This window comes from Dromiciops gliroides, chromosome 1 (genome assembly GCF_019393635.1).
Source record: "Dromiciops gliroides isolate mDroGli1 chromosome 1, mDroGli1.pri, whole genome shotgun sequence".
NCBI lineage: Eukaryota > Metazoa > Chordata > Mammalia > Microbiotheria > Microbiotheriidae > Dromiciops > Dromiciops gliroides.
Window position 1 is genome coordinate 671,739,171 of NC_057861.1, and position 23,204 is coordinate 671,762,374.

Consider the following 23,204-nt stretch of genomic DNA (forward strand, 5'->3'; position numbering starts at 1 on the left):
TTTTCCAAATACCCCCCCTCCCCCATGGACTTTCCCTTTGTCTAATCTCCCTTAAAGACTTTAAGCCTCTAAAAGCCTTGTTTTAAAGGAAAAAGCCAGTTCAGTTTAAAATGTGATTGAATATGTCATTTTCCCTTTGGTTTTTTCATTTTTTTGCATTGGAGCGTGTTGGGGTACCATACTGTCCAAACTTAGACATCTAGTTTACTCGGTATTCCTTCATTGTGTTATCGATCTCCTCCTCACTCACACAGCAAAATCTTTTTGATATAATGGTATGAGTGTAACTGTCTCCACTGAAAATGTGTTTAATATTAGTAGGAATTTTATTCCTGCAGTTGAAATAAATTGTAATACCATACTCACAATAGTTCACATGACTATAACTCTCATTATGGGTATTATCATGGTTGTAATGTGGAAAGAGATTAAAGGTAGACCATGTGGCAAGAGAGACACTAAGATGGCTCCCTCTGCTGAAGGTAACCCAGCCCCACCACGTGGTGAGGGAGACGCTAAGATAGCTCCCCCTACTGGAGGTAACCCAGTTATAGAAACATATATTGGCCAGTCTTTAGAATCAAATCAGCTGAAACTACTTCCCTTGCAGGAAGATATAGAACTTAATAAAAAGGGAGTGTCACTTCAGATTAGAAAATATCACCCCTTTACAGCAACTGACTTGAGCTCATGGAAAACAATCTTCCCTAGTTTTGAGAAACATCCAAATGGTGTAGTTTCACAGTTAAGGACTATATTTAATATATATCAACCCACTTGGGCTGATGTTACTTGCCTTATGGAAACTTTACTGTCCCCAACTTAGATTACAGATATTATCTCAGCAGGAAATGCCCTTATTGCGAAGGGTAAGGCTGATGAGGAATGGCCTCTAAAGGATCCAGAGAGGAATTATAATAATGACAGGGATTTCCAAAGATTAAAAGATGCTAGGGAAACACTTCTGAAGGGAATGGAATTATGCTCTATAAAACCCGAAAACTGGACGAAATTTATGAGCACATTTCAGAAGGCTAATGAAAGACCAAGCGATTTTACGATAGGCTTTGTGAGACCGCCAGGCAATACACCAGATTAGATCCAATTGATTCAAAAGATTCTTATATTATTCTCAACATGTTTATTTGTAATTCACTGCCAGAAGTACGTAAATATTTTCTGACCCAATGTCCAGATTGGAGGAGCTTAACAGCTGATAGACTTAAGGAACTTGCAAATTATGTCTTTGACTCACGTGAGACAGGTCCAGATCACCCCAAACAGAGCATTCTGGCACCGGTGATTCCTAGTCAGCCATGTGAACACCAGAACAAGGGCACTAAGGTGTGTTGTTCCTGTCAGCCATGTGAACACTGGAACAAGGATACTAAGGTATGTTGTTACTGTCATAAGGAGGGGCATGAATTGAGAGAATGTAGGACTTGGAGAAGAAATTCTAATTCTAATTACAGGCGAAATCAAAATAGAAATAGATCTTTTCGGAGGAATACAGAAAGGCAGTACCAGAATAATGGTAACCAAGGTCACTCTCAGAGGAGGGCACAGGATTGATGGGGTCTTGGGGAGGAATGGAACATAGATAATGAAAGCCATATATTCCCAGATCCAGATTTTTTGAATGCCCTTGTACCAGTCCATTCACCTCCCCAGAGTAAAGAACCACATGTCACCCTAAAAGTGGGGGAGACTTATTATGATTGTCTGCTAGACACAGGAGCCTCTAAATCAGTATTAGTAAGCAAACCAGATGTTGGGTGTAGACCTGTAGGATTTTTGAATGTAGTAGGAGTCTCAGGAAAGAGCCAGAGAGTGGCAAAATTGAATCCTCGCATGGTATCTATGGGGCCCTTAACAGTAGAACATTCATTTTTACTCATGCCTGATGCCCCTGTAAATTTATTAGGTCGTGATCTCCTTTGCAAGCTTAGAGCAACCATATCTTGTGTTCCAGATGGGGCTGTCTCCCTACAATTGCCAGAGGATACTGTTCATTTATTACCAATTTTACTTACAGAAGCTCAAGGAACAGCAGGGGAGGTATCCAAAAACCCCTCTGACATTCCTGAGTCTTTATGGGCCTCATCCCCTAATGAGGTGGGGCTCCTTAAGTCTGCCATGCCTGTTACCTTTAAAGTTAAGGGGGACCACCCCCCTCCATTCCACAGTATCCATTGTCTAGGGAAGCAATAGAAGGGATCACCCCTATAATTGAGGCTTTGAAAAGCCAGGGTATTATTATTCCATGTCATTACTCTCCATGCAATACTCCCATTTTGCCAGTTAAAAAACCCAAGCCTGGGCCAGATGGTAAACCTGTTTATCGTTTTGTGCAAGATCTTAGAGCGATTAATAATTATGTTATTCCTAGACATTCTATAGTCGCAAACCCGGCTATGATAATTTCATCAATTCCCTATGAATCTCCATGTTTCACAGTGGTAGACCTTTGCTCTGCCTTTTTCTCCATACCAGTACATGAGGACTTCCAATATTTATTTGCTTTTACCTGGAAAAATAGACAGTGGACCTGGACTAGACTCTCACAGGGATTTGTAGACAGTCCCACATTATTTTCCCAAATTTTACAGCAGGATCTGGCCTCCATTACCTTTAAAGGCTCCACACTAGTACAATATGTTGATGACTTACTTTTGGCCTCTCCTAATGCTGAAATTTGTCAGGAAGACAGCCGTCACTTACTGTTGGAGCTGCACAAGAGAGGACACAAGGTTTCCAAGTCAAAGGTACAATGGTGTTTGCCCCAGGTAGAATATTTAGGATTTATTTTGGCTGCTGGAACTCGCTCTGTCTCTTCTAAGCGAGTCCAGGCCATTCAACAACTCTCTGCCCCCACTACTAAGAGGCAGTTGAGAGCCATTCTGGGAGCAGCCGGGTACTGTAGACAATGGATACCCTCTTTTGGTGAAATGACTAAACCTCTCATAGCTCTAACAAAAAGTTCTGTCCCAGACATTTTACAATTGGATCCTCAGCATCTCTCAGCCATAAAAGAATTAAAACGGGCCTTGTTATCAGCACCTGCCCTAGGACTACCAGATTATAGTAAGCCTTTCACTCTCTTTGTGCATGAACAAAGGGGGGTGGCTTCTGGAGTCCTGACTCAGTCACTGGGGCCTAACCAACGCCCTAATAGCCTACTATTCAACTCAGCTGGACCCTGTAGCTGCTGGAGTGCCACCTTGCCTTAGAGCAGTGGCGGCCACAGCCCTTTTGGTAGAAAAAGCCTCTGATTTGGTCCTAGGTAACCCTCTAACTGTGCAATGCCCTCATGAAGTGGAGGCTCTCTTACTACGTCACAGGACACAAGCCTTTTCAGATCAAAGGCTGGCTAAGTATGAAATAACCCTGTTAGGTAATGAGAATATCACTTTAAAACGCTGCACAGTTCTTAATCCAGCAACACTACTCCCTAACTTACCATTCTCGGGGGAACCATTGCACGACTGTGCTTCTTTAGTTGATATGGCTGAAAAACCCCGTGATGATCTTTTTGATACACCTTTAGAAAATCCTGATCTTGTCCTCTATACAGATGGTTCCTCATTTATGAGAGAGGGAACCCGTTTTACTGGAGCTGCTGTAGTTTCTGATTATGACACCCTCTGGGCAGCTTCTCTGCCTTGCCATTTTAGTGCACAGGCTGCTGAACTTGTGGCTCTTACACAGGCCTGTAATATAGCCAAAGATAAGAGTGCCACCATTTTTACTGACTCGAAATATGGCTTTGGCATATGCCACTTTATTGGTATGATTTGGCGTCAACGAGGCTTCCTAACATCCTCGGGCAAGGCTATTGCCAATGGGGACCTTATCAAGGACCTCTTAGATGCCCTGAAACTGCCTTCTTCCCTAGCCGTTGTACATTGCCCTGCCCACACAGGGAATAGTGATCCTGTTTCAAAGGGAAATGCACGAGCCGATTCTGCAGCCAAGCTTGCTGCATTAGAAGCTCCTGAACATGTATTTAACCTTTCACCTTCTGAGGATATTCCTTCCAACCTAACCTATGATGATTCTGAAGTAGAAAAGTGGAAAAAGAAATTTAAGGCGAAACACATCAATGGCATCTGGGTGTCTCCGGAAGGTAAGCCACTTCTTCCCCGGAAATTCTACCACCAGGTATGTCTCTCTGTTCACAGAAAAGGCCATTTTGGTACACAAGGCATTGTAGACTCTATTAAGAGAACCTGGATAGCACCAGGTGTGACTAACACAGCATCTCGAATCTGCTCGGGCTGTTCCACATGTCAGTCTTATAATCAGTATGCTTTTAAGGCCAAAGCTTATGGAGGGTGTCCTCTAGCATATACACCTTTTGAGCACTTACAAATTGATTATATTACTATGCCAAAAGCAGGACATTATAAATTTTGCCTTGTTATAGTTGATCAGCTCACTCAGTGGGTGGAGGCCTTTCCCAGCCCCCGAGCCACAGCTGCCTTTGTTGCCAAAATTCTTCTTAAAGAGATAGTACCTCGTTTTGGCCCACCAGCCCGCATCGATTCTGACAAAGGCACACATTTCACTGATTCGATTTTATCCCAAATCTACTCTATCTTGGGAGTGACTCCAAAATTCCACACGCCCTACCATCCACAAAGTTCAGGCCAAGTTGAACGTATGAATAAAGAGCTTAAGAGTATGATTGGCAAATTATGTACTGAAACCCATTTGAAATGGCCTGATGTTCTACCATTGGCATTATTCTATCTATGAAGTAGACCAAGAGGAGAACTTCATATATCTCCTTATGAAATGCTTTTTGGTCACCCTCCTATCTAAGCTAAAACTTTTTCCCCAGTTTATACATCACTGGTGGGAGGTGATACTTCTGTTGCCTCCTATATACAGGAATTACAGACCAGGCTACGTGAACTCCATGAGGCAGGAGCTGTGGTCCAGGCAGGCCCATTAGACTTTTCATTGCATAACTTCAACCCAGGAGATAAAATATATGTAAAGAATTTTCAGAGAAACAGTGGAACCCAACCTGCCTGGGAAGGACCTTTTCAGGTATTATTGACAACTCCTACTGCCATTAAAATTGGTGGAAAAGACTCATGGATTCATTGCTCTCATGTAAAGCCTGCACCATTCATAGGTGAAGAGATTTCAGATAGACCTGAGGTAGACGCTAAAGAGCTAAAAACCCTAACGATAGCAACTGTTAAAGAGCAAAGAGAGTTCAGAGGAAATAGGCAGTTCCCATTTGATAATCCCACTGATCAGTTAAATGCTTTGGGACTCAGTCTTCCTAAAGTATGAGGAGACAGAAATTGCCTTTTTAGGGCTTTAGCAGACCAGCTAGAAGGTCACTGTAGAAATCATCTCAGACATAGACAAGAAGCTGCTTTTTACATGATTAACCATAGACAAGAGTTTGAGTCTTTTAGAGTAAATGACTCCCCTTTTGAAGAATATGTTGATGAATTAAAGAAATTTGGAAAGTGGGGAGGAAATGATACAATTGTAGCATTTGCTAAGCAGCATCAGCTGAATGTGGTAGTTCATCAGTTAAATCAGCCTTTATTGAAAATCAGTGGCACAGACAAAACTGATGCTAGAGAACTCCACATTTTCTACCATAAAGAACATTATGACAGCATTAGAAAGATCAATGACAATTCAGAAACCCCTGCCACTTTGGCATGAAGAGAATTGGGGAACCAGTTAAAACAATGTGGCATACCCCAAACTCTAGCAGCTTAAATACCTTAAAATTTAATAAGCATTTCCTTCTACAGGCAAAAGCACTGAAGCATATGGCCTAGTTTTCTGGCCCACCTCAATTTCTCCCACCCTTTCCCTACCCTATACCTATTTTTTTCTAATCCTTTTTGTTTTTGTTTTTGTTTTGTTTTGACTTTTGAAAGGCACTGAAAAGACCTGGAATTCACCACACCTTTAAGTTCTTCAAGAGCACAAAAGGGTGCTTAGCAAATCTTTTGCTTTTTATTTTTGGTTTTTGGTTTTGCTTTGTTTTTTTGACTTTTGTTTCTTTTGCTTTTCTTTAAAACTAAACTAAGTGACTTTTCAAAGACATTTTAAGTATATGCTGTGGGTGAGGCCATTGGGCCTCAGAAGCTAACAGAATTCTTTTTTTTTACTCTTTCTTTTTGAGAGAGGGTTACTAAACCCTATTGCTTGATACTTCACTGAAAACATTGAATATTGAATCTTGCTAATTGAAGTCTTATTTCTTTTTGATGAATTAATCACCACTTTAAGTATCTGCTACTGTTATACTAGAGAATTCATGTATAAGATGATGTGGTCTACTTGCTAAAAGAAGATTATGTAATAATGTCTAAAAGAAGATTATGTAACAATGTCTAATATAATCAGCTATTTATATTCGTTTATTATTTATATATCATTATACCCTGGGTATGGTTTGGAATTATTGCATATATCACTAATATGTTCTCAGTTATGCAGCATAGTACGCATTTCTACCATCATACTGTCTTTGGTGAAATTAATGAAATTTCGGAAGTATGGAAACTTATCATTTCAGAGACTAACTTGCTGTGAACTCTGATGCAGGCCCTGGAGAAAATATATGTGCAACAAAAGGAGAGACAGGTATACATAAGTCCATGGTTTGCTTATGATGGTGACTATGTAGAGTACAATTACTAGGCACAGTCCAGTATTCATCCTCTCTCCCTCCTAATTTAACTTAATTTAACTGAACTTATTTATCTATTTATCTCACTCAGTTGATCTCACCTGTAGCCTAGCACAATCACTGGCTGTCTCTGAACCATGAGATATGGTATGATAACCTTTCCATAACATTTTCAGGTGTCATGAACACATACTAAATTTGACTTTGATCCAGACACATGGTGGTAAAAAGTGTTACTGATTGCATAACTACCTCAACCCTCTATTAGAAGTCTAAGGATATAAAGGAGGGAATGTAATGGAATTTATTAATTTGATCATGGACAATGCTATGCTAAGGTTTAGTAAAAAATACAGCAATTCAAACAGTTAAAGAAGATAATCCAGCTTTCCAGACCAGAGTCCAGAATCCAGCTTTCCAGACCAGAGTCCAGAATCCAGTTTTCCAGACCAGAATCCAGTTTCCTCCTGATGACATCTTACCACTTCAAGAAGACAAGAGAACTCAGAGACTGTATATGAACTGTTTTGCTTTATTAGTTTTTACTATCTCCCTTCTGTTATAATATATACTATCTGTAACATGTGCTCTCTGCAGAGGCTCTCCCTTTGCAAGACTAATGTCAAAGCATCAGTTCATGAGGACAAAAAAAATCGCCCCTCTGGACAAAACGTTCCTCTCTTCCTTTTCTATATTGTTGTTCACATATTATTAGTTAGCAATAGTTATTATATTCTTTTTACTGTTCCATCAAGGAAACATTCTGTTTCTTGAGGAAGCAAAGGGGGGAAATGTGGTAAAAAAATATGAAAGTTTTTTAACAGTCGGTTAGGATAACTGAAAGATGCCAGTTTTTTTTTTAAGGACCACCCTTTCGGGGAGGAGATCAATGGCATGAGGTACGCACGCCAGTCCGCCTGCTGTGCACATCAGACTGCCTGCTAGCACTCAACTTCCGGGGTGCAAGCTTAAAAGGCAAGGAGGGAACAGAAGTGGGAGTTTTTTCCTGCTCTGCTGGTCTCCTGATTGCGGTGCACAGACAGTCTCTCTCTCCCCAAAGGTGGCCTTCTCTTTTGGTGAGTTTCATACGGAATATAGACTAAGCTTAGACTTAAGACGATTTGTATTGTGTTTCTACTCTCCTATCCTTCTAATCAACATCACCTTGTGACTACCATACAATAAATGGTCTATCTAGAAAACCAGAAGCTTCTTCCATTTACTAGTCTGGGAGATAAATTAAGGGAAAGGTTAAAGAGGGGAGATTTATGATCTAATATCCAATTTTAAATCTCACAATAGTCAAGGAATACAATTGTGCTATGATAAATGATGAACAGGCTGATATAAAAAAAAACCCTGGAAAGTCTTACATTAGCTCATGAAAAGTGAAGTGAGAAGAACCAAGAGAACACTGTAGACTGTAACAGCAATATTATAGGAAGACCAACTGTGAATAACTTAGCTCTTCTCAGCAATACAGTGATCCAAGGCGATTCCAAGACTCTTGATGGAAAATGTTGTTTCCCTTCAGAGAAGGAACTGATGTCTGAATACAGAATGAAGCATACTGTTGTTTCTTTCTTTCTTTGTTTTCCCTGCCTTCTTCTTCCTCCTCCTTCCTTCCTTGCCTCCTCTCTCCCTCCTTCCCTCCCTCCCTCTTTCTTTTGATGTTCATGTTTTCTTGCACAAAATAACGAATATAGAATTGTTTCATATGATTACATATGTATAACCTACATCAGATTATATACTGTGTCAAGAAAAGTGGAGGGGAGGAAAGGAGGGATAGAATTTAGAACTAAAAATGTGAAATAAACAATGAGTTTTAAAGATGGTGTTGACATGTAAGTGGAGGAAAAATAAAATATCATTTTAAAAAACCTCACTTGATCCATCCATGCCCTATAATTATCATCCCATATCTCTCCTCTATTTTGTGACAAATTTCTTGAGAAAGCCCTGTATGATAGGTGCTTCCATCCTTTTTTCTTTCATTCTTTTCTTAACACTGTACAATCTAGCTTTTGTCCTTAGTATTCAAACAAAATTGCACTTTCCTAAGTTTCCAGTGACCTCTCAATTGTCCCATCTAATTGGCATCTCTATAACTTTTGGCACTGTTGATCACTCTCTGAGTGGATCTGCTCACAGAAGAGTAGGAGCCAGTCAAGAAAGTGTCATGGGTCACTCACCTGTTCCTGAGCTTTACACTCCTCTACCACAGATAATTACTAGACAGACATATTCCTAATTTTATATCAAACACAGGCTAACATTGGAAAACCAGGTAGCATGTTTTTTATTTAGGACAATGAAGGTTAAGTGAGTTACCCAGGGTCACATAGCTAGTAAGTGTCAATTGTCTGAGGCTGGATTTGAACTCAGGTCCTCCTGAATCCAGGACTGGTGCTTCATCTACTGCACCACCTAGCTGCTCATCATGCACTTTTTAAGACTTCTCTGGCCTTCTTCAAAGTCCAGTCATGTTGGGAGGGAAAGTAGCCTGAGATTTCAAGGGTTGAGTGGCCAGTGGATATCTTTCAGCCTTTAGGAAGCCTCTGGGAGCAATTGGGAGGAATTATGATGGGAGCTTCACCTGCTTGAAAAATTGCCTATTGCACTTTTCCACTGGATCATTAATAGGACCACAACCTACCTTTGTGCAGACCTAAAGTATCTTGTAAAGAGAGGTTTGACTATTCTTGGAGTACCCCAAGTTTTACATGTAACCTGTGTCACCAAGGCCACTGAGGCATCATATTAGAATGCTGAAAGAGAAAATGGGGACCAGATTAAACAACTACTTGGTTAAGCTTTACTTACTCTTTAGTTTTCTACAAGCCAGCTGGGTAAACTGTGAAGAAGTTAATGGACTCTGGGCTTTTGAATTATGTTGTTGTCCTTACCTGCTGATTCTATATAGTGAGCCAGCCATTTTCTCTGGTTTGTCAGCCTTCAATATAGTTGTGTGGCAGGGATTTGGGACTAGGGTGGTGTGATGATAGTAGAATCTATTCAACCCAAAGCTTTCTTTCCTTCTCCTTCCAAAAGTGGTTGTATTTGGAGGCATGTGAGGCAATGGCTCCCACACTGAATTACCATCATCACTGATAATTCCCATTTGCATAACACTTTGGGACTTAAGTCATTCACAATTGCTAATCAAATAGTACTGCTATCACTATGGACAATGTCCTCCCAGTTCTGCTCACTTCACTATACATCAGTTCATATGAGTCTTTCCACGCTTTTCTGGGATCATCCTATTTGTCATTTCCTATAGTACAATACCATTACACTACAATTATATACTACAGCTTCTTCAGTCATTCCTCAATTGATGGACATTCCCTTGATTCCACATTCTTAGCCACCACAAAGAGTTGCTATAAATATTTTTTGTTCAATTTTCACTCTTTTCTCTTTTTCATGATTGCTATTGTTAACTGTGTCCTTGCCTCCTATTCCCTTCCCTATGGTATTTATTCTATTATCTATCTTCTTTCACCCTATTCCTCTTCAAAAGGGATTTGATTTCTTTTGTACCCTCTCCCAATCTGCCCTCAGTTCATTTGCCCCTTGCTCTTTATCCCACTCCCCTCCTATTTTCTTGCAGGGTTAGATAGATTACTCCTACAATTGAGTGTGTATATTATTGCCTTCTTGAGCCACTTCTGATGAGATTAAGTCTTTGAGCCTATTCTTATGAATGTAAAGTTCATTTACTGCCCTGCTCCTCCCCCATCTCTTCCCTCATTCCCTAAACCCTTTCCTGTTTCTTTCATGTGGGATGTCACTCCATGCTACCTCTGCCCTTCCCCTATCCCCAGTGCATTCCTCTAACCCCTCAATTTTCCCCTAAAGATGTCACCAAGGGACAGCTAGGTGACACAGTGGACAAAGCATCCACCGTAGACCCAGGGGGATGCCAGCCAAAACTCAGCCTCAGACACAAGACATTAATCCACTACATGCCCACAGGTATGTCTCCCAACTCCAATATTTTTATGGTTCTCTAGGGTCTTGTATTTGAAAGTCAAATTTTCCATTAAGTTCAGGTTTTTTTCATCATGAATACCTGAAACTCCTCTTTTTCATTGAAGTCCCGTTTTTTCCTCTGATAGATTATACTCAGTTTTGCTGGATACCTGATTCTTGCTTGTAATCCCAATTCCTTTGCCCTCTGGAATATCATATGTCATGCACCCCTGCCCCTGTCCTTTAATGTAGAAGCTGCTAGATGTTTTGCTATCCTGACTGTGGCTCCACAGTACTCAGTTTCTTCCTTTTTGGCAGCTGGCAATATTTTCTCTTTGACCTAGGAGCTCTGGAATTTGGCTATAATATTCCTGGGAGTTTTCCTTTTGGGTTCTCTTTCAGGAGGGGATCAGTGGATTCTTTCAATTTCTATTTTACCTTCTGCTTCTAGAATATCAAGGCAATTTCCCCTGACAAACTCTTGGAAAATGATATCCAAACTCTTTCCTTGATCTCTACTGGAACTTTATTCAAGTTTGGCATGTTTCCTAAGAAGATATTTCGCATTGCCCTCTTTTAAAAATTCATTTGGATTTGCTTTATTGTGTCTTGGTTTCTCATAAAGTCACTGCCTTCCATTTGTTCAATCCTAATTCTTAGGCAATTATTTTCATCAGAAAGCTTTTCCACTTGGATTTTCAAGCTGTTGACTTTTTTCTCATGTCTTTCCTGCATCATCCTCATTTCTCTTTCCATTTTTCCTCTTCCTATCTAACTTCATCTTCAAAGTCCTTTTTGAGCACTTCTATGGCCTGAGACCAATTCATATTTTTCTTGGAAGCTTTAGATTTAGGGACCCTGACATTGACATCTTTCTATAAGGGTTAACCTCTATCTTCTTTTTCACTAAAGAAACTTTCTATGGTCCTCACCTTTCTCTGTCTCTTTATCTTGCCTTTCAGCTCCCTAAAGTGGGGCATTGTTTCCAGGCTGTACTATCTTAAGCTTCAGGAGGTCCCAGGGGTTATGATTAAAGAGGAGCAGGTTCTTCACTCACCTGGCCTATTCCCTGGTTCATAGAAGACCCAGAACAACTTGCTAATTAACCATCTTTGTGTGCTATGGTTGTCAGCTCTGACGATCCAGTGCGCCTCCCCTACCTGGGCCACTGCTACTCAAGCCTACCTCCTGGCTGCCAGCAGGGGTGAAAAACCCAAGTTCTACCTCAGCACCAGGAGAGACCCCTGTAATCTCCTTCCTGCCAAGGGCTCAGCCTTCTCACCAGACAGTGAGTTTAGTTCCAGATGACAGTGGCGCTGTAGTTGATTCAGAGGCTCTGGGGGTCTCTTTCTCTGGTGAGGCCTTTCTGGGACTGGATCTGTGTCAGGGTGACTGTGGGGTTGGGCTCCACTCCTGTCTCAGCACAGCAGCTCTCTCCTCAGCACATTCTTTTGGGGATTTTGCTGCTCCAGGATTGTCCTATGGCATCATTTGGCACCTTGGGACTTAAAAAGTGCTTTCCCCAATGTAAAGCAGGGAATGGTCAATTGAGAATCAGAGGACCTGGGTCTGAATACTAGATGTGTTGTTGACTGGCTATGTGACCTAGTGCCAAGTTACTGCATCTCTCTGTACCTCAGATTCCTCATGTGTAAAATGAAGCCTTTGATCAGGTTATCCCATAGGCCTGTACCAATGGAGGTTGGGATTTTCATCTTTTCAGTTGGACTTGCTTCTCAAGGGCAGCCCTTTGTCTCTGGCACCTCCTTTATCATGCTCAAGCTGATGCATTCAGCTGGGGTAATTATACTCTTTGAGAAAGGGCAGAAGCCTTTAATTTAGGATTGGCAGAAGACTCTCTAATTCTGCTCCTTTCTCTGGACTCTGAGGGTGTTTTGCACTACCTCCCAGGCATCAGGTGTCACAGCAGAGAAGCACAGCCCCTTGTACTCAAGGCTATGAGGTCTTTTATGAACCTTTTCTGAATGGAAATGAGGTCATCATAGTGAGAAATGTTTCTCTAGCTTATGGTAAACAACTAAATCCTCATCTCTGCCAGCTATGCCACAAGCAGGTAATATACATACACACATACATACATACATACATACATACATACATACATACATATGTATGTATGTTTCAAACAGTCATAACCGTCTTCTTGGCCAGGAGGTTGGCATGTCATTATTCCCCAGTTACTAACTCCAAAGTTCTCCTGTTGGTTATTTGCCAATGAGCAAGTGAAACAGAGAACACAAAAGTAGACTTTGCCCTTGTTGTTTTTCATCTCTTTGAGTCAATTCTGACTCTTCTGGAACCCATTTGGGCTCTTCTCGGCAAAGATCTGGGAGTACTTTGCCATTTCCTTCTCCAGAACATTTTATAGATGAGGAAACTGAGGCAAGTAAGGTTAAATGATTTGTCCAGGGTAACATAGCCCTGGCTAAGGACAAAGTTTTGGCAACAGCTTTTCTAAGGAGTTTTTCATAGGAAAGTAATTGATTTTTGTCTTTGCCTCTTTTTGATGTCAAAATTGTCAGTGTCTGAAAGGGCAACAACCTTACCCATGAATTTGAAATCAGTAAATGATTTGAGGGAAAAGGGAGCAAAGCAACATTTTTTAAAAACTTAGGCATTTTATTTATTTTTATTATATTTTTTATTTAGAATTTTCCCCAAATTACATGTAAAAATAATTTTTTCATATTGAGTTATTAAAAACTTTATTTCCCAAATTTTCTTCCTCCCTCCTTCCCCACCCTAAGAAATCAAGCAATTCCATATAAGTTATACGTGTGCAGTTTATGTAAAACATCTTCACATTGAAGAAAACAGATAAAATATCATTAGAATGAGGAACTTAACAAAACTGACTCAGTTTTTAGGAGTTAACAGCCATTTGTAGGACATCTTGGTTCTCTTCCTCCTGCCCCTGAGCTCCCAAGGCTCTGTCCTTCTATTCTTTCCATTTACTTTCTCCCTTGATAGTCTCTTTCACACCAAGACTTCAGTTAGAACCTTTATTCACATCATTCCAAGTCTGCATTCCAGATCATGGTGTTCGTCAACTTCTAGTCTAGGATATTTGACTGCCTTTGTCTATCTGCATCTTGATATCCCAATTGTATACATCCTAGACTGAAATCATCCCCAAAGCTGAGTCCTTCCCCAACTTGTGCTTCTATCTGTTATTGGCACCAACATCTTCCCAGGCACCCAGACTCTAAGTGTTAGAGTCATTTTTAAGTCCAACCTCTCTTGTCTTATTAGCCAGTCACTACCTAAGATTTTCCTCTCCAATCTCTCTGACATCTGTCCAATTCTTTCTGTGCCCACTGTCATAGCCCTGGATGTGTGGGGCATCACTTCTCATCTGGACTATTGCAATGCTCTCCTGCCTAGTTTCCCTGTCCCACCACTCCCATTTCTATAGGCTACCAGATTCATCTCCCTAAAGGAATTTATGACACCATAACTCCCCAGTTCAAGGATATCCTATGTCTCCCATTGCCTATAGGATAAGGTCCAAGCCCCTTAACCCGGGTCAAGACCCCCAACAGACAGGTGCCACTCTTTCTTAAGCACATTCTTCTCCCATACAGCTCTTGTATGTACTATCTTTTTCCTCTAACGTGGACCATTTGCAGTTTGTCCAAGATGATCTGGCTTGTTGCATAAGTAGAGCATTTTTATGCATGGTATACTATAAGGAACATTGGACTTGGAATCCAAACACCAGGGTTCAATTCCCAGCTTTGCTTGTTGTAACTGGATATTTGAAATCCTTTGACCTCTGTAAGACTCAGCTTTCTCTTCCATAAAATGAGAGAGTCTGACTATGTGAGCTCTCATCCCTTCCAGTTCCAACCCCCACCACAGTCTATTGAGAATACTCTTCCCCACATCTCTCCCTATTTAAATTTTATCCATTTTTAGATTCTGGTATATGTTTTATCTCCAGCTGGAGGCTACACTCTCCTTGAGGATGCCTATAGAATGGCATCAAAGTGTAAGGAGTGGTCAATATCCACCCAACTCTATTTCGCCAAAGAGTGCCCTGCCTGATGGCCACAGGTTTTGGGGTTGACTTGGCTGTTCTATCCCTGGAGAGGGATATTAGCATAGCTCATATTACCCTTTAACATCATTCAACTAAGCTGGGAAATAATTTTTACAGCCAATATCTCTGATAAAGGCCTCATTTCTCAAATATAGAAGGAACTGAGTCCAATTTATAAGAATACCAGTCATTCCCCATTGAGAAAAGGTCAAAGGATATGAACAGCTGATTTTCAGATGAAGAAATCAAAACTACCTATAGTCCTATAAAAATGCTCTAAATAACTATTGAGTAGAGAGATGCAAATTAAAAGAACTCTGAGGTACCACCTCCTAGCGATCAGATTTGCTAATGTGACAGAAAAGGAAAATGGTCAATGTTGTAAGGGAGGTGGCAAAAGTGGGACACTAATGCACTCTTGGTGGAGTTGTGAGTTGCTCCCAATACTTTGGAGAGCAGCTTGGAAGTATGTCCAAAGGGGAGCATACTGTGTATACTCTTTCTTCCAGCAATATCACTACTAGATCTGTATGCCAAAGAGATCCATAGAAAGGGAAAAAAAATGGATGAACAGTTTGTGGTATTTGATAATCCTGGAATACTATTGTCCTATGAGAAATGTTGAACAGGCTGATGTAAAAAAAAAAACCTGGAAAGACTTACATAAACTCATGAAATGTGAAGTGAGAAAAACCAGGAGAACATTGTATACTGTAACAGCAATATTATAGGAAGATCAACCGTGAATGAGTTAGCTCTTCTCAGCAATACAGTGATCCAAGGCAATTCCAAAAGACTCATGATGAAAAATGCTGTTTCCCTCCAGAGAAGGAACTGATGTGTCAATACAGAATGAAGCATTCTATTGTTTTTTTCTTTCTTTTTCTGCTTTCTTCCTCCTTCTCCTCCTCCTTTTTTCCTTTATTCCTTTTATTCTCCCTTCTTTCCTGCCTTGCTTCCTTCCTTCCTTTCTTGCCTTCTCTCTCTCTCTCTGTGTCTTTTGATGTTCATGTTTTCTTGCACAAAGTAACTAATATTTAAATGTTTCATACTATTGCTTATGTATAACCTACATCAGATTATGTACTATGTCAAGAAAAGTGGAGGGGAGGAAAGGAGGTATAGAATTTAGAACTAAAATTTTTTAAAAAACCAATGATTTTAAGCATTTTTTTGTGGGGCAATTGGGGTTAAGTGACTTGCCCAGGGTCACACAGCTAGTATGTGTTAAGTATCTGAGGCAAGATTTGAACTCAGGTCCTCCTGAATCCAGGGCCAGTGCTCTATCCACTGCACCACCTAGCTGCCCCCAAACCAATGATTTATAAGGATTGTTTTGACATGTAAGTGGAGGAAAAATAAAATATTATTTTAAAAAACCTCACTTTATCCATCCATCCCCACTAGTTATCATCCCATATCTCTCCTCTATTTTGTGACAAACTCCTTGAGAAAGCCACGTACAATAGGTGCTTCCATCTTTTTTTATTTCATTCTGTTCTTAATGCCATACAATCTAGCTTTTATACTCAGTATTAAAACAAATCTGCTCTTTCCAAAGTTTCCAGTGACCTCTCAATTGTCCCATTTAATGGTCTTTTTTCATTTCTCATTCTTCTTGGCCTCTCTGCATCCTTTGGCACTGTTGATCACTCTCTGAGTGGTTCTGCTCACAAAAGAGTAGGGGTCAGTCAAGGAAGAGTAACAGGTCATGCACCTGTTCCTGAGCCTTATACCCCTCTACCACAGATAATTACTAGATAGTAATATTCCTAATTTTAAGTCAAACCTAGGCTAACATTGAAAACCAGGTAGCATTTTTTTTTTCAGGACAATGAAGGTTAAGTGAGTTACCGAGGGTCACACAGCTAGTAAGTGTCCAGTGTCTGAGACCAAATTTGAACTCAGATCCTCCTGAATACATGGCTGGTGCTTCATCTACTGCACCACCTAGCTGCCCCATCATGGGCCTTTTAAGACTTCCCTGGACTTCTTCAAAGTTCAGTCATGTTGGGAAGGAAAGTAGCCTGAGATTTCAAGGGTTGGGTGGCCATTGGATATCTTTCAGCCTTTAGGAAACCTCTGGGAGCAACTGGGAGCAACTATGATGGGATTGTCACCTGGTGGAAAAATTATCTACTGCACTCTTCCACTGGATCACAACCTACCTTTGTGTAGACCTAAAGTATCTTATAAAGAGAGGTGTGACTATTCTTGGAGTACCCCAATTTTACATGTAACCTGTGTCACCAAGGCCACTGAGGCATCATATTAGAATGTTGAAAGAGGAATTGGGGACCAGATTAAAAAACTACTTGGTTAATCTCTAGTTCTCTTTAATTTTCTACAAGCCCGCTGGGCAAACTATGAAGAGGTTAATTGACTCTGGACTTTTGAATTATGTTGTTGTCCTTACCAGCTGACTATATTTAGTGAGCCATTTTCTCTGGTTTGTCAGCCTTCAATATAGTTGTGTGGCAGGGATTTGGGACCAGGTTGGTCTAATGGCAGTAGAGTCTATTCAAATTATCAGGGAACCCAAAGCTTTCTTTCCTTCTCCTTCCAAAAGTAGTTGTATTTGGAGGCATGTGAGTCAATGGCTCCCACAATGAATTACCATCATCACTAATAATTCCCGTTTCCACAACACTTTGGGACTTAAAAGTGCTTTCCCCAGTGTAAAGCAGAGAATGGTCAATTGAGATTCAGAGGGCCTGGGTCTGAATACTAGATTTGTTGTTGACTAGCTATGTGACCTAGAGCCAGGTTACTGCATCTCTTTGCTCCTGTTTCCTCACGTGTAAAATGAAGCCTTTGATAGGTCATTCCACTGGCCTATTCCAATGGAGGTTGGGGTTTTCATCTTTTCAGTTGGACTCGCTCCTCAAGCGCAGCTCTTTGTCTCTGGCACTTCCTATGTCGTTCTCAAGTTGATTCATTCAGTTGAAGAAATTATACTCTTTGAGAAAGTGCAGAAGGCTTTAATTTAGGATTGGCAGAAGACTCTCTAATTCTGCTCCTTTCTCTGGACTCTGAGGGTCTTTTGCACTACCTCCCAGGCATCAGGTGTCACAGCAGAGAAACACAGCCCCTTGTACTCAAGGCTATGAGGTCCTTTTATGAACCTTTTCTGGATGGGAATGAGGTCATCATAGTGAGAAATGTTTCTCTAGCTTATGGTAAAAAACTAAATCCTCATCTCTACCAGCTAGGTTACAAGCATGTAATATACATACATACATACATTTCAAACAATCATAACTGTCTTCTTGGCCAGGATGTTGGCATGTCATCCTTCCCCAGTTACTAACTCCAAGTTTCTCCTGTTGGTCATATGAGCAAGTGAAACAGAGAACACAAAAGTAGACTTTGCCCTTGTTGTTGTTCAGCTCTTTGAGTCAATTCTGACTCTTCTTGACCCCATTTGGGCTCTTCCTGGCAAAGATCTGGGAGTACTTTGCCATTTCCTTCTCCAGCACATTTTACAGATGAGGAAACCGAGGCAAACAGGGTTAAATGATTTGCCCAGGGTGACATAGCCCTGGCTAAGGGCAAAGTTTGGGCAACTGCTTTTCAAAAGAGTTTTTCATAGGGAAGTCTCCCATTGGTTTTTGTCTTTGCCTCTTTTTGATGTCAAAATTGTCAAAGTCTGAAAGGGCAAGACCTTTCCCTAAGGATACGCCCTCAACAAATTATCTGAGGAAAAAACGGGCAAAGCAGCATTGAAGCTGACTCTTCCTAATCTCTCCGAATCTCCTGAATGCTTGGCTAGAATGCATTCTCCTCTAATATCCACTTCAATTAATTCTTGTCCTTCTTCAAGAGATCCTCATGTACCACATTTTACATGAAGCTGGGGAAGCCTCTCTGCCCTCCTTCCTAGACCACCTTTTATTTTGTAACTGTATATTTATTCTGTATAGACTTATTGATATGTTATTTTTCCCTTGCTAGCATGTATGCTCTTTTAGATCAGAGATTCTTTTATTCTTTGTATCCCCAGTGCCTAGCATGGTGCCTGGCACATGGTTGATCCTTAACTGCTTGTTACTTGATTGATTGATTGATTGATTGATTGATTGATATTATAGAGAGGATTCCTTTCTAGGTACAGGTTGGAGGAGATGCCTGAAGAGGTTCCCCATTAAATCTGAAATTCTGTGATCTTTTCCCTCTTTATATCATAAGCATCTAACACAGGATAACATGGATACTCAGTCAATCTGGGTTCATTAGGGTTGTGGAGACATAACTTCCCTTGAGGGAAGAGGAAAAGGAAAGATAGAGGAGAACAGGACTTTCTTCTCTTGATGTGTGGTTCTTTTTAAAAAAATAGTATTTTTATTTACAGTTTTGAATTCCAAATTCTGTCCCTCCCTCTCTCCCTCCCTTCTTGAGATGATATGCAATCAGATATAGGTTGTACATGTGCAATTATGTAAGATATTTCCATATGTCATCTTGTAAAGAAGACTTGAATAAAAGAAAAAAAGAAAGAAAAAAGTGACAAAATTGCTGTGTGGTTCTAATTCCATTTCTTTTGTGTAATTTCCTGCTTAATTTCCAGCCTTTGGAAACTCCAGTGGTTCTGATCTTCTTAAACACTCCTCCTCCCACATTTTGTGATCCTACCTAACTGCCCTTCTCTGTGTTTCACACACAACTGTCCATCTCTTGCCAGTCAGTCAATAAACATTTATTAAGAGCCTACTGTGTGCCAGCCAGTGTACTAAACACTGGGAATTAAAAGAAGGCAAAAGACAGTCCCTGCCCTCAAGGAGCTCACAATGGAATGAGGGAGACAAGCAAGCAAATATGGACAACCTGGGAGGCTGAAAAAATGATGGTACCTTGGATAGAAATAAGGGAGTTTGGAAGAGGAGAGGGTTTTGAGGGGGAAAGAATGAGCTCTGTTTGGGGCATGCTTAGCTTGAGATGCCCAAGGAACACATCCGGTGTGAGATATCTATCAGGCAATAGGCAGATGACAGAATGGATTAATACTGGCCTTGTCAAGGAAAGGGGTTTTCACATAATCAGACTCAAGGAAAGGAGGAAAGATTGGAGGATGCCAGGAGTTTTTGAGATGAAGAGAAGAGAGAGTTCATGGCAAGTGGCCTCAGTTCTCTGAGTAAAGTCCACTACAAGCCATAATACAATTACAGCATTCAGCCTTTCAAGGAGAAATATTGTACTCCCTCCAGAAACATCCTGTTTCACTTTTGGATAGATCTAAATTTTAGTTATAATGGGCACAAACAGGCGAGCCCTCCTCATCTGTTGGGTCATATGTATTCTAGTTTAGCACTAAAGGGCTTGGTATTTTGTCCTTTGTTTTTCCCCATGTTAGTGGCAAGGGCTTTAAAAGGAGAGACAGATTCTGTTCTTTCTCTTCTTCCCATTCTCTTAAATGCATTGCTTGGAACACCCTCTCTCTGGGACTTCCCACGTGCCTCTTCCCTATTCCCAACAGAAAAGTTGACTGCTCACATATAGCCACCAAACAGGTGCTTGTACAGAGGAAACTCGATCACACATTAAGGCCCTGGCTGCCTCTTCACCTTTGTGTTTCTTTGACTGAACATAGATGATTAAAAAGGAATCCTGAAAAAAAAAAAAAAGGAAGACGGTGGGGGGGAGGGGGTGCAGCTATGTGGTGCAGTGGATAGAGCACTGGCCCTGGATTCAGGAGGACCTGAGTTCAAATCTGGCCTCAGACCCTTGACACTAACTGTGTGACCCTGGGCAAGTCACTTAACCCCAATTGCCTCACCAAAAAAAAAAAAAAAAACATTTAAAAAAAAAAGAAAGGAAGAAAGAAAGAAAGGAATCCTGCGATGGATGTTTCCAATATTGGCGGTAACCTTAAGAGTTCAAAACATCAGGAGCTCCTGAATCCTAGGAGGATAAACACAGCTTCTGCCCCACTTGCCAGAAGACCTGGACTTTGAGGGAATTATTTGGAGAAAAGCTAAGTGCTTCATGTTTTAATGTTCTAGTATCCAGCTCCTGGGAGAATTTTTTTTTCTTTGTTTTCGTAGGGCAATGAGGGTTAAGTGATTTGCCCAGGGTCACACAGCTAGTTAAGTGTCAAGTGTCTGAGGCCGGATTTGAACTCAGGTCCTCCTGAATCCAAGGCCAGTGATTTATCCACTGTGCCACCTAGCTGACCCCGAGAATATTATAATAATAGTTATGCTACTGCTTCCTGTTTAAGTCTATCAATATGTGCTTCCATGTTTTTAAGCATTCCTTTTGTATGGAGGGAATTCATAGTTGTCTCATACCTGATCTATAATATACCTAGAATATCTTTATCTACTCCCTCTTTAAGGAGAGATCAGACTTGAGCCAAAAATCAAGCTTGGAGTGATTTTCCTTGGGCCTCTTGGGGGAGGTATAAGGAACCAGAGAGTTAGAGGATAAAATGGCTTAACTAGCTCCCCAGGCCTGAACCTGGGTCTCCATGAGTGGATCCAGAGAGAGAGAGTGCATACGCCTTCACTTCCATGGGTTCAGTGACAATTTTGTGTCATTATATTAATATTTTTTGCAGGGCAATGAGGATTAAGTGACTTGCCCATGGTCACACAGCTAGTAAGTGTCAAGTGTCTGAGACTGGATTTGAACTCAGGTCCTCCTGAATCCAAGGCCGGTGTTTATCCACTGCACCACCTAGCTGCCCCCATTAAATTGATATTAAACTAAAATCCTCTCTGCAGTTTCTGTCCTGGAGCTCCTGGTTCTCCTGAGGTGATTGTCAGTGATGTATTTCATTTTATTTAAATTGTGCCTGGGCTCCCTGAGATGACCCTGGTTATGGGAATGATAATAATGATAACAACAACAGATCCCATTTCTCTGTGCTTTGTTCATCTGTCTACATCCTGATAGGAATAGTGTGTCTGCCTCAGTTGGCAGGATACATTAATCAAGTCCTGGGGCCGTCTTCCCCCTATCTCCACCATTCCTTCCTTTTTCCTGCTGAGTTAACAGTTGACCAGTAGAGCACGTTTCTCTCAGATAAGAACAGACTACGTAATCCAAACCCTAAAAGCTTATTCCCACTCCCCCAAATTTCCCTTCCTTTTCTCTGCTGAGTCAACAGAGGTTTTCTAAAGTTAGAGAACAAAGGATTGTAAAATCTCAGGGTCTAGTGCTCCCATGGGGTGGGGGCAGCATTGGTGCCACATTGGGGGGGGTGTGGTCTGCATGTTTAGAAGTGATGTGAAGAATGTGAACCCAGATGGGGGAGGGACCTTGAGTTAGATCTAGGATAAAAGAGAGGACTTCACTGGAACAAATCGCATTACCTCCCACCACCAAAGGGGTGCTTGCCCGTTCTTGTAAGACTGAGAATAAATGGCCTACCTGCTTTGCACCAGACCAGGGGTTCTGCCTCAGTTTACCTGTTTCTTACAATCCTATCTCCCTTTTCCATCTTCTTATCTCATTCCACTCCCATGACAGTGGAATAGAAAGAATTCTGGCCTTTGCAGTCACATGATTTGAATTTTATTTCCCATTTTGCTCTCTGTGTGACCTCAGTTACATTAAACTCTATGGTCTTCAGTTTGTGTGTCTGTAAAATGTGGGTTGAACACTTTTTTTGTTGCTGTTGTTTGGCTTGGGGTGGACTAGGTCACCTTTAAAGTTCCTTTTCGCTCTAGATATCTGAACCTGATTCTTACTCTCAGCTAGATGGCAACCAATACTTGATAAGGTCTTAACTGCAGATTTTTCTTGACAATAACTAAAATATTAGGCAGCCTGATAAGCAATTCAATTAAAAAAACACTGATTAAGTAATGGAACCAAGATGCTGGATCAGAGGCAGCTGCCTAGCTAACCTCATCCAACATTCCTCTTCAGAAACTTTAAAATAACACCTTGAATCAAATTTTGGAGCAGTAGAGTAAACAAAAGGTCAGGGTGAGACATTTTCTAGCATAAGAAAACTTTGGAGGTGTGAAGAAAACCTGTAGGGTAAACAGAACAGCTGGGAATAGAGACAGCTAGAAATTAATGGTCCTAGCAGAGGTTCCCAGGAGTGTTTCTTGGGGTTAAGGGATGATTAGAAATTGCTAGTCAGAACAGGGTAGGGGTCCCAGAGTTTCCCAGGGATTGACAGTAGCAATCCATTATTGATCACCATGAGTCCCAACATCTTCCAACTACACCCTGTCAGAGCTGGAGGGGAATTTAGGACACAGAACTGATGAGGTCAGAGCCAGAAGGAGTCTTTGAGACTCTCTGGTAAAAACCCTCTTATTGGGGCAGTTAGGTGGCTCAGTGGATAGGGTACTGGCTCTGGAATCATGAGCACCCGAGTTCAAATTCAGTCTGAGACACTTGACACTTACTAGCTATGTGACCCTGGGCAAGTCACTTAACCCTGATTGCTTCACCAAAAACAAACAAACAAACAAAAAGAACCCTCTTATTTTCATGGACATGATTTTGAATGGAGAGACTGAGGTTGGGAAA